This window comes from Pelobates fuscus, chromosome 2 (assembly GCF_036172605.1).
Source record: "Pelobates fuscus isolate aPelFus1 chromosome 2, aPelFus1.pri, whole genome shotgun sequence".
Classification (NCBI taxonomy): domain Eukaryota; kingdom Metazoa; phylum Chordata; class Amphibia; order Anura; family Pelobatidae; genus Pelobates; species Pelobates fuscus.
Window position 1 is genome coordinate 30,810,265 of NC_086318.1, and position 14,811 is coordinate 30,825,075.

At 41.6% G+C, this 14,811-nt stretch overlaps 1 protein-coding gene across 1 annotated transcript in view; it reads right to left on the reverse strand.

The window, feature by feature from the left end:
* Positions 1 to 14,811, reverse strand: part of OPN5 (opsin 5) — a 56,315-nt gene that overhangs the window by 23,384 nt on the left and 18,120 nt on the right. The window lies entirely within an intron of this gene.

The following is a 14,811-nucleotide window of genomic DNA, read 5'->3' on the forward strand; positions in this document are numbered from 1 at the left end:
AATCCTGTTTTTTGGGGTTGATTTTTTGCTTTCGCATCTTTTATTACACTGTGCACGTTCTTCTGTGTTGTAGATTGTTAAACTGACAGGTATTGCCGTTACCCATTTATTGAAAAACAAATTTCTTGTATTTATTATCTGGTGTTTTTGATTTTGCATTATTATATTTTTTCTTTGGAATTATTAAATAGTTTATTGATCTTTTATACAGCGTGCTCCTATGTAGTATTTTTTGTTAATGTATTTATCTAGCCCTATTTTTTGCTTTTTGTTACTGTGTTACCCTTTTCTTGATATCCTATTCACACATTTTAACAGATGTATTTTGTCATTAACTTCCGAAACTTGGAAGTACAATGTTGTCCTTTTTCCTATTCATGGATATTTGTATTGAAACTGTTCTAGATCTGTCAAATACAAACAGCATAAAATGCCAGGAACCAAGAGTCGTGTTATGGCATTCTTATGCAAAGCCAACATTGTATCCTCCTACGGTGAGGTACGAGCTAAATCAATATATGTGGCCGGCAGGTATCTGTACACTGTGGATATAACATAATAGCAAAGTCAGTCACATACAGCCCAGCACGATCATTTCAATTTAAAACATCACAAAAATCATGCTGGCAATGGCATCTTTGTTACATCCAACCGTTTCAAGAGTCTATTGCTAAAGTGATGTTCTAAACACATCATGCAACATCTACCACCAGCAGTTAGATAAGGAAAAACACAAGTCTTTCCTTTTTTTTTCGTGGCAACATAATCATAATGTTTAATAAGCTTGTTTGCAATTTAGAAATAAAAAAGCAACGTATTGGTTTATCAAACAGAGTAAGTGTAAGATTCTAAGTAGATAATGATAACAAAGACATTGTGGTTAATTTTAATCATAGGCTTTAACCGGAACATAACAAACAAAAATTATAAATGTACATACTCAATCCCAATTTAGTGTGCATGACGTCTACAGCTGAACTCATTAGAACTGTAGTGATAAAGGTATATGTGTCATAGAATAGACATTTTCCTTAACACAGAATGTAATATTAATTGAGAAAATATGCCTCAATAGAATTTAATTTCCTTGCTTGAAGGCTGATTAGGATACTATTATTATTTATATATTGCCAGCAAATTCCATAGCGCTGTACTATCTAAGTATACTACACAATGCTAGTGACTGATCCTTAAAAGACAGAAGAAAAGAGGAGTGTAGTGGGGGGAGGAGGTGGGGGCATACGTGCCAAGTGTACCCAGGATATAGATCAAAACATAAAGGATGGCAGAAGAATATATAAAAGGTAACTTTTAATAGGTTATTATTAAAATAAACACCAATAGGACTAATACCACCACCTTAATATAAACAAAGGTGGCCAGTAGAACCACTCTTGTGAGTTAGGAAAGAGATCTCTGTATCAACTTATACTAACTAAAGACTTTAGTATATATATTCCAGTGATAAGTTTCGTATATAACTGGCCAAACCCCAGTACTGGTATCTGAAGTTTGGAATAGGTCTCTAGGCTAGTTTGCAAAAATGTTGAGCAGTTATGAATCCAAGGGGGGGAGGTAGACCTAAAATCATCAAATATGTCCAAGCTAGTGTTTAAATAAATAAATGGACAGAGAACTGGAAGGGTTACTGATGCTTCTATCTTACGTTCTAATATTGTAAAATAAAAGATAGAAATTAAAAGGGTAGAGGTTAATACTTATAACCTAAATTCCCTATCCTATGCCTTCGAAGGCACCCCTTAGTAAAATGCCTCAACACTAAAATAAGTAAAACTCCATTATCACCCACTTAAAGTTAAAATCTAATGGTCTAATGGAGTATAGTAGATAGATTAAGAGATGATTTTTAGAGATAGATCATAATAATGCCCTGGTAGCTATGGTAGTAAGAGCACTCTCGTTATTTGGTCATCAACAGAGTGTTCTTGTGGGAGCCCCTGACGCATTTCGCCTTGTGACTCATCAGAGTTACTTTGTTTTTATTAAGGTGGTGGTATTAGTCCTAGTGGTGTTTATTTTAATAATAATAATCTATTAAAAGTTACCTTTTATATATTCTTCAGTCATCCTTTATGTTTTGAACTATATCCTGGGTACACTTGGCACTTATCCCCCCCACTACACTCCTGTTTTCTTCAGTTTTTTTTGTAATTTAATCAATAAAGGGGTTACCCCCCACATTACAGGAGTCTTACTCATACACAATTCAACTACATTTTTTCTGAACCTTAAAGGAACCCTATAGATTTATTGAATCAAGGCATCTCTATGTTCAGCACCTCCATGCAGTGTGTGGAGACACTGTGCAGCACTGACACATGAAGCACTTTAGTGGCCGTCTGAGTGACTGTCCCTAGAGGTGTTACTGGGTAGCAATGCAAATTGTTCTCTGAAAAGGCAACATTTAAATTGAAAAGCCTGCAGGGACAGGATATAAACTCCAGAACAAGTACATTAACCTTTAAAGAAGGAAACTAATATTTTATGTAAATCTGTTGGCTTGCTACATTTATTTTTATGCACTGTATCAGTCAGTACTCATCTTACACACAATACTGATTTCTTTCTAGCCGAATATTAGGACTTCAGACACATTTACTTGTGTGAGTATTTGAATTGGTGTTTATTTTTCAATATTTAGAGGATTTAAAAAATTCTAAGCAAACATAATGGAACATACTTATCTCTATTAAATCTGTCCTGGAAGCTTGCTATTAACAGCAGATTGGGGGATGTCATTACTCCGTAGCAATCTGCATGTTTTATGGTCACTGACCTCGGTTTGAATTCAATCTGTAATCTCCTGTATTGTCTTTCTAAGCCTTCTTTCTCCTAGTCTATTTTTGCGAGGTCTTTCTAGTCCTCCATTACAGTATACTTATCTATGTTTCTAATTTTTTCACAGGCCTATCTCTGTTATTAAATGTGTCGTCTCCAAGAGGCCCCATTCCACCCCACCAAACTTCAATTATCCAGTTATTTCAAGAGAATGTCCAGTTTGCCTTACAGTACATCCACTTGCAATTCCGATTATATCCCTATTAGTAAATGAATGACATGCTTTGGATGAATGTATAGGGTTGCATGTAACATAAATATTGCTTGTTTCATAAAAAGAAAGTCCTACTGTTCAAACATGCCAATTCACAAAAGAAGCCATTGCTATCAAGATATTACCGACCCTTTAAATACTTTCTGTCGTAGGTCACTCCAATCATTTTCTTTTATTCTCGAGGGCTCGGTTTAATCTATACTAAGAGTCCATTAAGCACACTTTTATTAGGTTAATTAGTTTAATTAGTTAACTAATGTTATTAGAATGGTGAAAAGATTGCATGTTTGGTCTAAAGAACGTACAACCACTAAGAACAAGTTACAACATCCTATGATTTAAGAAAGATAAAGGAGACACAAACAAATATATATTAAAGCTCATCAATAGTAATGTCGCGAACACGAAATTTTAGGTTCGTGAACGGCGAACAGGAACTTCCGCACACGTTCGCGAACCGGCAAACCGGGCGAACCGCCATTGACTTCAATGGGCAGGCGAATTTTAAAACCCACAGGGACTCTTTCTGGCCACAAAAGTGATGGAAAAGTTGTTTCAAGGGGACTAACACCTGGACTGTGGCATGCCGGAGGGGGATCCATGGCAAAACTCCCATAGAAAATTACACAGTTGATGCAGAGTCTGGTTTTAAACCATAAAGGGCATAAATCACCTAACATTCCTAAATTACAATGGATATGGATTGACACCTGACATATGACATATTGACACCTTGACATATGGATTGACACCTGTCCTCAGAGACCCTGATACACACTGACACAGAGCAGAATAGGGACTGTTCACCTTACATAGGGTCACTTGGCAGGTATGGATTGACACCTGTCCTCAGAGACCATGATACACACTGACACAGAGCAGAATAGAGACTGTTCCCCCTACATAGGGTCACTAGGCAGATATTGATTGACACCTGTCCTCAGAGACCATGATACACACTGACACAGAGCAGAATAGAGACTGTTCCCCCTACATAGAGTCACTTGGCAGATATGGATTGACACCTATCCTCAGAGACCATGATACACACTGACACAGAGCAGAATAGAGACTGTTCCCCCTAAATAAGGTCACTTGGCAGATATGGATTGACACCTGTCCTCAGAGCCCCTGATACACACTGACAAAGAGCAGAATAGAGACTGTTCCCCCTACATAGGGTCACTTGGCAGATATGGATTGACACCTGTCCTCAGAGACCATGATACACACTGACAGAGCAGAATAGAGACTGTTCCCCCTACATAGGGTCACTTGGCAGATATGGATTGACACCTGTCCTCAGAGCCCCTGATACACACTGACACAGAGCAGAATAGGGACTGTTCCCCCTACATAGTGTCACTTGGCAGATATGGATTGACACTGTCCTCAGAGCCCCTGATACACATTGACACAGAGCAGAATAGAGACTGTTCCCCCTACATAGTGTCACTTGGCAGATATGGATTGACACTGTCCTCAGAGACCATGATACACACTGACACAGAGCAGAATAGGGACTGTTCCCCCTACATAGGGTCACTTGGCAGATATGGATTGACACCTGTCCTCAGAGCCCCTGATACACACTGACACAGAGCAGAATAGGGACTGTTCCCCCTACATAGTGTCACTTGGCAGATATGGATTGACACTGTCCTCAGAGCCCCTGATACACATTGACACAGAGCAGAATAGAGACTGTTCCCCCTACATAGTGTCACTTGGCAGATATGGATTGACACTGTCCTCAGAGACCATGATACACACTGACACAGAGCAGAATAGGGACTGTTCCCCCTACATAGGGTCACTTGGCAGATATGGATTGACACCTGTCCTCAGAGACCATGATACACACTGACACAGAGCAGAATAGAGACTGTCCCACCTACATATGGTCACTTGGCAGATATGGATTGACACCTGTCCTCAGAGCCCCTGATACACACTGACACAGAGCAGAATAGGGACTGTTCCCCCTACATAGTGTCACTTGGCAGATATGGATTGACACTGTCCTCAGAGCCCCTGATACACATTGACACAGAGCAGAATAGAGACTGTTCCCCCTACATAGTGTCACTTGGCAGATATGGATTGACACTGTCCTCAGAGACCATGATACACACTGACACAGAGCAGAATAGGGACTGTTCCCCCTACATAGGGTCACTTGGCAGATATGGATTGACACCTGTCCTCAGAGACCATGATACACACTGACACAGAGCAGAATAGAGACTGTCCCACCTACATATGGTCACTTGGCAGATATGGATTGACACCTGTCCTAAGGATCCCTGATAAACACTGACACAGAGCAGAATAGGGACTGTTCCCCCTACATAGGGTCACTTGGCAGATATGGATTGACACTTGTCCTCAGAGACCTAATTGTGTAATAATGGTAATAATATTACCTATTATATAATATTGGCAGGGGCAAGGAAATTCCCTCTAAATAGATGGGTATAGGCAGAGAGTATGGAGACCGGAGTGATAAAGTGTCAATAAGGTGATATAAAGTTAAATGTATCACAGACACACAGCCACCCTTTCTCTTAGCTAGTTTCCAGAAATGCTGGATAGGTAGAAGGGCTATAAAGACTCAGAGAGGTCTAAGAAGAATCCTCTAAACTAGCCCTAACCTCCTTAAACACCTTCAAGGGTGTTCTAAGCTAAAGCTCAATCTAAACGTTTAGATGACTGCCTGATTTCCCATCACAGATGCTGGTTAGGAATAACTGTGTGCAAGACAAAGAGTGGGTCTAAGTGCCCATAGTGCAGTAAAATTTACCTAGTGAAGTGAATAACGAGCTGGCGCCCAAGAGAATAACGAGCTGGCGCCCAAGAGAATAACAAGCTGGCGCCCTATCAGGGGACGTGTATATGGCATCGATTTTAGGAACCGGGAGATGGAAAAAGATGCTTGGTCGGTCCTCCTACTTTAAATTTGGGGCACTGCGCGTGCAATCTAATGTACCACGAGATAGGAGTGGTTTGTTAAGTAGTACTATTCCTATCAGTTTAATTTATGTGCCTTTTTTTTTGTTTGGTTTTTGAAGCCACAGTGCAGCACCAGAGGGCCGAAAAATTAGGCATGTACGCATGCCTGAAAAATGAGGTATTGTTGCAGCCGCTGCTGTAGCAGTGGCCATAAAAATTGATGTTTGTTTCCCAGGCAGAAAGTGCCCTAAAACATTGCGGCTTGAACCCTAGTTGGTGGCGGATAAGTCACGCAAGTCATCCGGCATTCAGAGCTAAAATACAGCAGCGTGTGGACCATTTTTAGCCCAAGGCAGCTCATCTCATCAGGCCTTTTTAAGTCAAATGTATCGCCCACTGTCAGTCCCTTCGGGATCCATCCCTCATTCATCTTAATAAAGGTGAGGTAATCTAGACTTTTTTGACCTAGGCGACTTCTCTTCTCAGTGACAATACTTCCTGCTGCACTGAAGGTCCTTTCTGACAGGACACTTGAAGCGGGGCAGGCCAGAAGTTCTATCGCAAATTGGGATAGCTCAGGCCACAGGTCAAGCCTGCACACCCAGTAGTCAAGGGGTTCATCGCTCCTCAGAGTGTCGATATCTGCAGTTAAGGCGAGGTAGTCTGCTACCTGTCGGTCGAGTCGTTCTCTGAGGGTGGATCCCGAAGGGCTGTGGCGATGCGTAGGACTTAAAAAGCTGCGCATGTCCTCCATCAACAACACATCTGTAAAGCGTCCTGTCCTTGCCGGCGTGGTCATGGGAGGAGGAGGATTACTTTCACCTCTTCCCCTGTTAGATTCCCGTTGTGCTGTGACATCACCCTTATACGCTGTGTAAAGCATACTTTTTAATTTATTTTGCAAATGCTGCATCGTTTCCGACTTGTTGTAATTTGGTAACATTTCAGCCACTTTCTGCTTATACCGGGGGTCTAGTACAGGTCGTTCTCCTTCAGCCTTTTTATACGAGGGTCCCTCAGCAGGCACATCAGCATGAAAGACCCGATTTGCACAAGGTTGGATGCCGAGCTACTCATTTCCCGTTCCTCCTCCTCAGTGATCTCAATGAAGATATGTTCTTCCCCCCAGCCACGTACAACACCACGGGTACCAGATAGTTGACAACGAGCACCCTGGGATGCCTGTTGTGGTTGGTCTTCCTCCTCCTCCTCAAAGCCACATTCCTCCTCTGACTCCTCTTCCTCACAATCCTCTTCCAGTGTTGCCGCAGGTCCAGCAAGCGATGCTGATAAGGCTGTTTCTGGTGGTGATCGTGACCACAACTCTTCCTCTTCCTCTTCACGCTCACCTTTGGCCTGATCCAGCACTCTTCGCAGGGCACGCTCAAGGAAGAAAACAAATGGTATGATGTTGCTGATGGTGCCTTCGGTGCGACTGACTAGGTTTGTCACCTCCTCAAAAGGACGCATGAGCCTACAGGCATTGCGAATGAGCGTCCAGTAATGTGGCAAAAAAATTCCCAGCTCCCCAGAGGCTGTCCTAGGACCCCGGTCATACAAATATTCATTAATGGCTTTTTCTTGTTGGAGTACGCGGTCGAACATTAGGAGTGTTGAATTCCAACGTGTCGGGCTGTCGCAAATCAAGCGCCTCACTGGCATGTTGTTTCGCCGCTGGATATCTGCAAAGTGCGCCATGGCCATGTAGGAACGCCTGAAATGGCCACACACCTTCCTGGCCTGCTTCAGGACGTTCTGTAGCCTGTGTACTTATGCACAAAGCGTTGTACGATCAGATTACACACATGTGCCATGCACAGCACATGTGTCAACTTGCCCAACTACAATGCCGCCAACAAATTTGTTCCGTTGTCACAAACCACTTTGCCGATATCCAGTTGCTGCGGAGTCCACTTTCCACCTTTGCTTTCAGGGCGGACAGGAGTGCTTGTCCAGTGTGACTCTCTGCTTTCAAGCAAGTCAAACCCAAGACAGCGTGACACTGCCGTATCCGGGATGTGGAAGAGTACCTGGGGTGCTGGGGGGGTGCCGTTGATGTGGAGCAAGACGCAGCAGCAGAAGAGGATTCAGCCGAGGTGGTTATGGAAGAGGATGGAGTAGGAGGAGTAGAGGAGGTGGCAGCAGGCCTGCCTAAAAGTCGTGGCGGTGTCACCAACTCCTCTGCAGAGCCACGCATTCCATGCTTGGCAGCCGTCAGTAGGTTTACCCAATGCGCAGTGTAGGTGATATACCTGCCCTGACCATGCATTGCAGACCAGGTTTCAGTGGTCAGATGGACCCTTGCCCCAACACTGTGTGCCAGACATGCCATTACTTCCTTTTGCACAATCGAGTACAGGTTGGGGATTGCCTTTTGTGCAAACAAATTTTGTCCGGGTACCTTCCACTGCGGTATCCCAATAGCCACAAATTTTTTGAACGCCTCAGACTCCACCAGCTTGTATGGTAAAAGCTGGCGGGCTAATAGTTCAGACAAGCCAGCTGTCAGACGCTGGGCAAGTGGGTGACTTTCTGACATTGGCTTCTTACGCTCAAACATGTCCTTGACAGACACCTGACTGTGGGCAGATGAGCGGGAACTGCTCAAGGCGAGAGACGGAGTGGCGGATGGTTGAGAGGGGACAAGGAGGACAGCAGTGGTTGACGTGGCTGAAGATGCTGGACCAGGAGTAGGATGGCGGCTTTGAGTTTGTGTGCTGCTTGTACGTGTTGTACCCATAGGCGTTTGTGATGTGCGATCATGTGCCTACGCAAAGCAGTTGTACCTAGGTGGGTGTTGGACTTCCCACGACTCTTTGGCACAGGTTGCAAATGGCATCGCTGTTGTCAGAGGCAGACACACAAAAAAAATGCCACATTGCTGAGCTCTGCATTGACGGCATTCTGGTGGTGGACACAGCATGCGTTGATTGGCGTGCTGTCGGGCTGACCCAGGGTGCCGATGCATGCTGTCTGACTGTGCCACTAGCTCCTTGCGATGACCTCCCCCTGCTTCCAACTCGTCTCCTCCTCCTCCTCTCTGTCTCCTCATCTGAACTTTCGCCCTGTTCTTCTTGCCGAGCGGGCACCCACGTGACATCCATGGACGCATCGTCATCATCAACCGCTTCACTTGTATCTGACAACTCTGCAAAGGAAGCAGCAGCGGGTACAACATCATCATCATCACACCGTACGTCCATGTGTGTAATGCTGCCTGCCTGAGACATATCCCTGTTATCCACATCCTCTGGCAATAATGGTTGCGCATCACTCATTTCTTCAAACGGATGTGTAAATAACTCCTCTGACATACCAAGTGAAGCGGCTGTGGTGCTAGTGTTGGTGGTGGCAGCAGGCTGGTGAGTGGTATCTTGAGAGGTGCCCGAAGCTAAGCTGGAGGAGGATGGTGCGTCAAGGTTCCAAGCGGAAGCTGTAGAAGATTGGATGTCCTGTGTTAGCCAGTCAACTATGTCCTCAGAACTTTTCAAGTTCATGGTACGTGGCTTCTGAAAACTGGCCATTATTCTAGGGCAAAAGGGAATCACAGCACCACGACCACGATGGCCCCTGTGGGGTGGCCTGCCTCTGCCTGTCATTTTTTTTTGATTAGTGGTACTATGCGTGCAAGCTACTGTGACACCAGATATGAGTGGCAATGTGCACTGGCAGAGGTTGGCAGTACACGCTGTAGGCCTGACACACCCGCTTGAAGACAACTAACTGCTATTCAATCTATAACATTGAAAAAAGTTTTTGGGTTTTAAATGCACGCTATTGTGACACCAGAAATAAGTGGCAATGTGCACTGGCAGAGGATGGCAGAGTACACGCTGTTGGCCTGACACACCCGCTTGAAGACAACTAACTGCTATTCAATCTATAACATTGAAAAACGTGTTTGCTTTTTAAAGGCACGCTATTGTGACACCAGATATGAGTGGCAGAGTACACGCTGAAGGAATGACGCCCACTTGAAAGACATTGACTGCCATTAGCTTACAGTGAAAAACTTTTTTGCTTTTTAAAGGCACTCTATAGTGACACCAGATATGAGTGGCAAAGTGCACTTGCAGAGGTTGGCAGAGTACACGCTGAAGGTCTGACACCCACTTGAAGGACACTGACTGCTATTAGCTTACAGTGAAAAACTTTTTTGCTTTTTAAAGGCACGCTATTGTGACACCAGATATGAGTGGCAAAGTGCACTTGCAGAGGTTGGCAGAGTACACGCTGAAGGCCTGACACCCAGACGCTTGCAGACAACTAACTGCTATTCAATCTATTACAGTGAAAACATGTTTTCGTTTTTAAATGCAAGCTTAAGCTATTGTGACATCAGATATGAGTGGTGGCACTGGGCAAGTGGGCACAGTATCCACTGTGAGCCTGACACAGAAGCTGGCAGACAACCAATTGCTATTCAATCTATTACAGTGAAAAAAAAGTTTGTGGGTTTTTAAATGCACACTATTGTGCCACCAGATATGAGTGGCACTGTGCACACTGGCAGAGTACACGCTGTTGGCCTGACACACAGACACTTGCAGACAACTAACTGCTAATTAATCTATTACAGTGAAAAAAAAAATTGTTTTTAAATGCAAGCTTAAGCTATTGTGACACCAGATATGAGTGGTGGCACTGGGCAAGTGGGCACAGTATCCACTGTGAGCCTGACACAGAAGCTGGCAGGCAGGCAACTGCAATTACATTACACAGCAAAAAAAAAAATGCAGACTGATGTTCTAGCCCTAAAAAGGGCTTTTTGGGGTGCTGTCCTTACGGCAGAGATCAGATGAGTCCTTCAGGACTGTAGTGGACACTGAATACCCTAGCCTAGCTATCAATTTCCCTATCAAATGAGCAGCAGCTACAGTTTCCCTCCTCTATCTAAGAATGCAGCTTCAGAATGAATCTAAAATGGATGCTGTACAGGAGGTGGGAGGGTCTGGAAGGGAGGGTCTGCTGCCAATTTGCTGGAATGTGTCTGCTGACCGTGAGGCTCAGGGTCAAAGTTTACTCACTGATGACGAATAGGGGGCGGATCGAACCGCGCGTGTGTTCGCCCGCCGTGGCGAACGCGAACACGCTATGTTCGCCGGGAACTATTTGCCAGCGAACAGTTCGGTACATCACTACTCATCAACCATGAAATACATTCTATGTGCATTATTTACTAACATGGGGTAAAATGGCTAAGGCACAGGGGCAAGTAATGATGCATGACGTACATTTCTCAGAGTTACTGGAGTTGACATCTAACAAATTGCCCAATGTGCATCAGTCACTTCTGCAAACCCACTGTGCTTTCTGATTGGACAGAGATACTTGGGGTCCGGGACAATATATGCAGTGTAATTGGAAAGACACTGACTGTTTTGCAAAAAAGCTGTCCTGTATCCATTTTACAAACCATTAGGGTGTCCTTCCCCTATGACAGACACGTACTGCAAAGCCAGATAGGGAGTAATGATTTGAAAAGTGCTTTATAAATGAGAATGTTTGAACAAGGACTCTTTCTGATCCCACACAGAGTAAGTATTCGTTCCATGTATTAAAAACCCTTGCCGATCACAAGGCGGTCATGGCTTTTTCCTGCAAGGCATTTTAGACTAATGAATGTTTTCAGATAGAGTTTGAAAATGCAATGTCTTTGTTAGTCTGTCTTAACAACAGGAAAAATGTTATTGAGAAACTCAACATTAATGGCTTTTTTGTTTTGTTTCTGTTTTCTCTTTCTACGTGTTTATGAATACTAGCTTTCTTTTGTGTAATATGTCAAGGAAAGATTACCAAACTGAATTATGGCATGACATTTCGCTGGAAGAAGAATTCTGTTGTGTGTTATATGCAGGAGACAAATAAGGACGCCATGGGTTCTCAAAATCAACAGCCAATAATGATAACATTCCGTAATTAATATGACATCAACTTAAGTTGCTAAATTCTAGATAATTGGCGTGCATTTTATTTTGCTGAAACCTTCACACAGTCTAACATAATCAAGACAATATTGTACTGTTTAATTATTTTAATCATAAAAAATGTGAGAATTGTAGTTAACTCTTTAAATTTTAATGCAAAAATGTAAAACTAGGATTGAAATTTCATTAAATAAAAAATATCATGGATTTTTTCTAAAACGAGTAGTCATGGAGTTTGAACAAAAATAGGCAAGTTAGGAAACAAAATGCTGCCTCTATATGTATGCAAATTGTACATTAATTCTCTTGTTATGCATTGCATTCCTCAAAATGCTGTCAACTCTAGAGGAGGCAGAAAATGAGAGTTGCAAGATTTGTGTTGAATTTAAAAATGTAAGCTGAAAAATTGTACACAGCGATACTTCCAATCATGATCAGAAAAACAATCTACTTAAATATTACTCTGATATTTTACTCCTTGTCTGATAGCAATTTAATTCTATTTAGTGTAAAAGAAAAAAAAAAAATCTAAAGTGAAAAATAATAAATTAAAAACATGTTCCATAAAGTTTTTATAGACATTAAAGCAGACATTTAACAGTTTTTATAAACTTGTTCTACAACCCTCCTTAGTTGCCCCAGTTTTCTGTTTGTTTTTTCAAAATTACATTTTATATTTTTTTTAGTTATACATTATAGAAAGTAGGACTACTACAGGTCCACACATGCCAAAGGAAGGACATAGCGTGAAATTTCATAACATCTTAGGAACACAAAGATGGCAGCACCATGAGAGAAGACAAGGCGTAACAGGAACAAGAAAGGAAACGTTAAAGGAACAATATAGGATAGGGAACACAAACATGTATTCCTGGCCCTATTGTGTTAAAAACACCACCTATCCCGCCTACCTCTCTTTTTTTCCCCCCTTTTTCCTCCTAAGTTTAGTAAAATCTTACTTTTATTCCAGTCTGCTGCTGCTGGCTCTGCCCCTGATCTGTCTGCTTTGCTGACATCATCAGAAGTGTTGATCAGACCAATCACAATGCTTTCGCATAGGAAAGCATTGGATTGGCTGAGACTATCAAGGAGGCAGATCAGGGACAGCGCCAACACAAGCCAAACACAGCCCTGGCCAATTAGCAACTCCTCATAGAGATGTATTGAATCTAAGCATCTCTATGAAGAAATTGCATCATCTCCTCAATTACTAGTAAATAAAATAATGACTCCTATATCTTTAATCGCTTACATTTCCATTGAATATTTGCTCACGCTGTCACATTTACATCTCACACTTATGGCTAAGGGCTCTAGAAACTTTCACTGGCCAGTAACTAACAGCAGTCAAAATCCAGTACGAAAAGAGAGCAAGGGATATTACTGAGAGATGTCTAACCCCAGGTCTATTCGTATAACATTTGTATATTGTGGATAATTACAGATGTGTGACTTAAATGATATCACAAGACTCAGTCATGCATCTGGCATGGTATCAACTATTTAAATTACCCTATGGAAAAAAAAATCAGAATATCCTGTTAGATACATGTTTATCTTCTTAAATTTCATTTAACTATTTAGTTATTTCTCAATAAAAAGTGGTAACGTTTAGAATAAATGTATTAGTATAATTATTAATATATGCTTTGTACTGCATGTTGGTGTGCTATGCCACTACTCCAAATTTTACATTTCAGCTCAATTACAGAACCCAAAATATTCTGATTTCAGTTACATAAAACTCCAGACAAACATTAAATCATATCCCAAACATGCCATTTGTTTTCCTAAAATCTGTCAATCTAAGCTTCCAATTAGACGATATATTTGGAGAAAACAATCAATGCTCTGAATAGACTATAAGATCTAGATACAATGTTGAAGATGGTGATGTACAGATAAGTGCCCGAAGGACACAATGCCCTGTACAATATTAAATGTCATTCATAAACCCACTGCTGCTTCCAGGGAGGCATGTGACGATTCCCTTAACAAATTCAAAAGGTTGTGTCAAATCATGTCTGTCGTATTCTATGTTGTAAATTTTAAGATTTTCCTCTTCAACACAGGTCACGTTTATACAGGTTAATGTAACCACAGGCATTTTAATAGACTATCTCTGATCTGTCTATAATTGTTTTTACGTTTATTAATGTAAGTGATCTGTGGGTTTAATACAATGATAATTACATTGTATCCCATTGTACAGCACTATGGAATATATTGGCGCTTTATAAATAATAAAATAATAATAATAATAATATTATTGTTATACCTTCAGTGGAATTGATTTTGACTTTTGGCTTATTAGGTCTAATGAAGAATGGTTCATCAACGCCAAAACCCTTACATTCTGTCAATGTGTATCAATAGAACTGCTACCTAGCCTTTGGGGATGGGGAACAAACTAATTAAAATAGTGCAATTGTGATGGAAATTGCTAAAAGAATTGGACAAGGCCATCCTGTTGATTTTCATTACTCCAAATGTAGTACTTTGTGACAGAATTTCACCAATTTGACATGGATATAACAGATACTATTATACCAGATAATAGTAACATGTCTTCATTATATTCCAATTTAATTAATGTTATTCCTTCTAAGAAAAAAAAGAACTAAAGAATAGTTAAATCCTGGGAGCATTATCTAAAAAAAATATTTCTGATCTACTTTAATGTGTTACGTCAGTGTTCATGGTGCAAGCAGCCTGTGTGTACAGCTTTTCAGTATTAAATTATATTTAGGCTAGCTGCAAGTGCCCCTTTGAAGGTACACTAAATCATAGTCACCAGAACAACTACAGGTTAAAGTAATTGTTCTGGTAAGTATATTGTCTCCCTTCAGGCATTTTCAT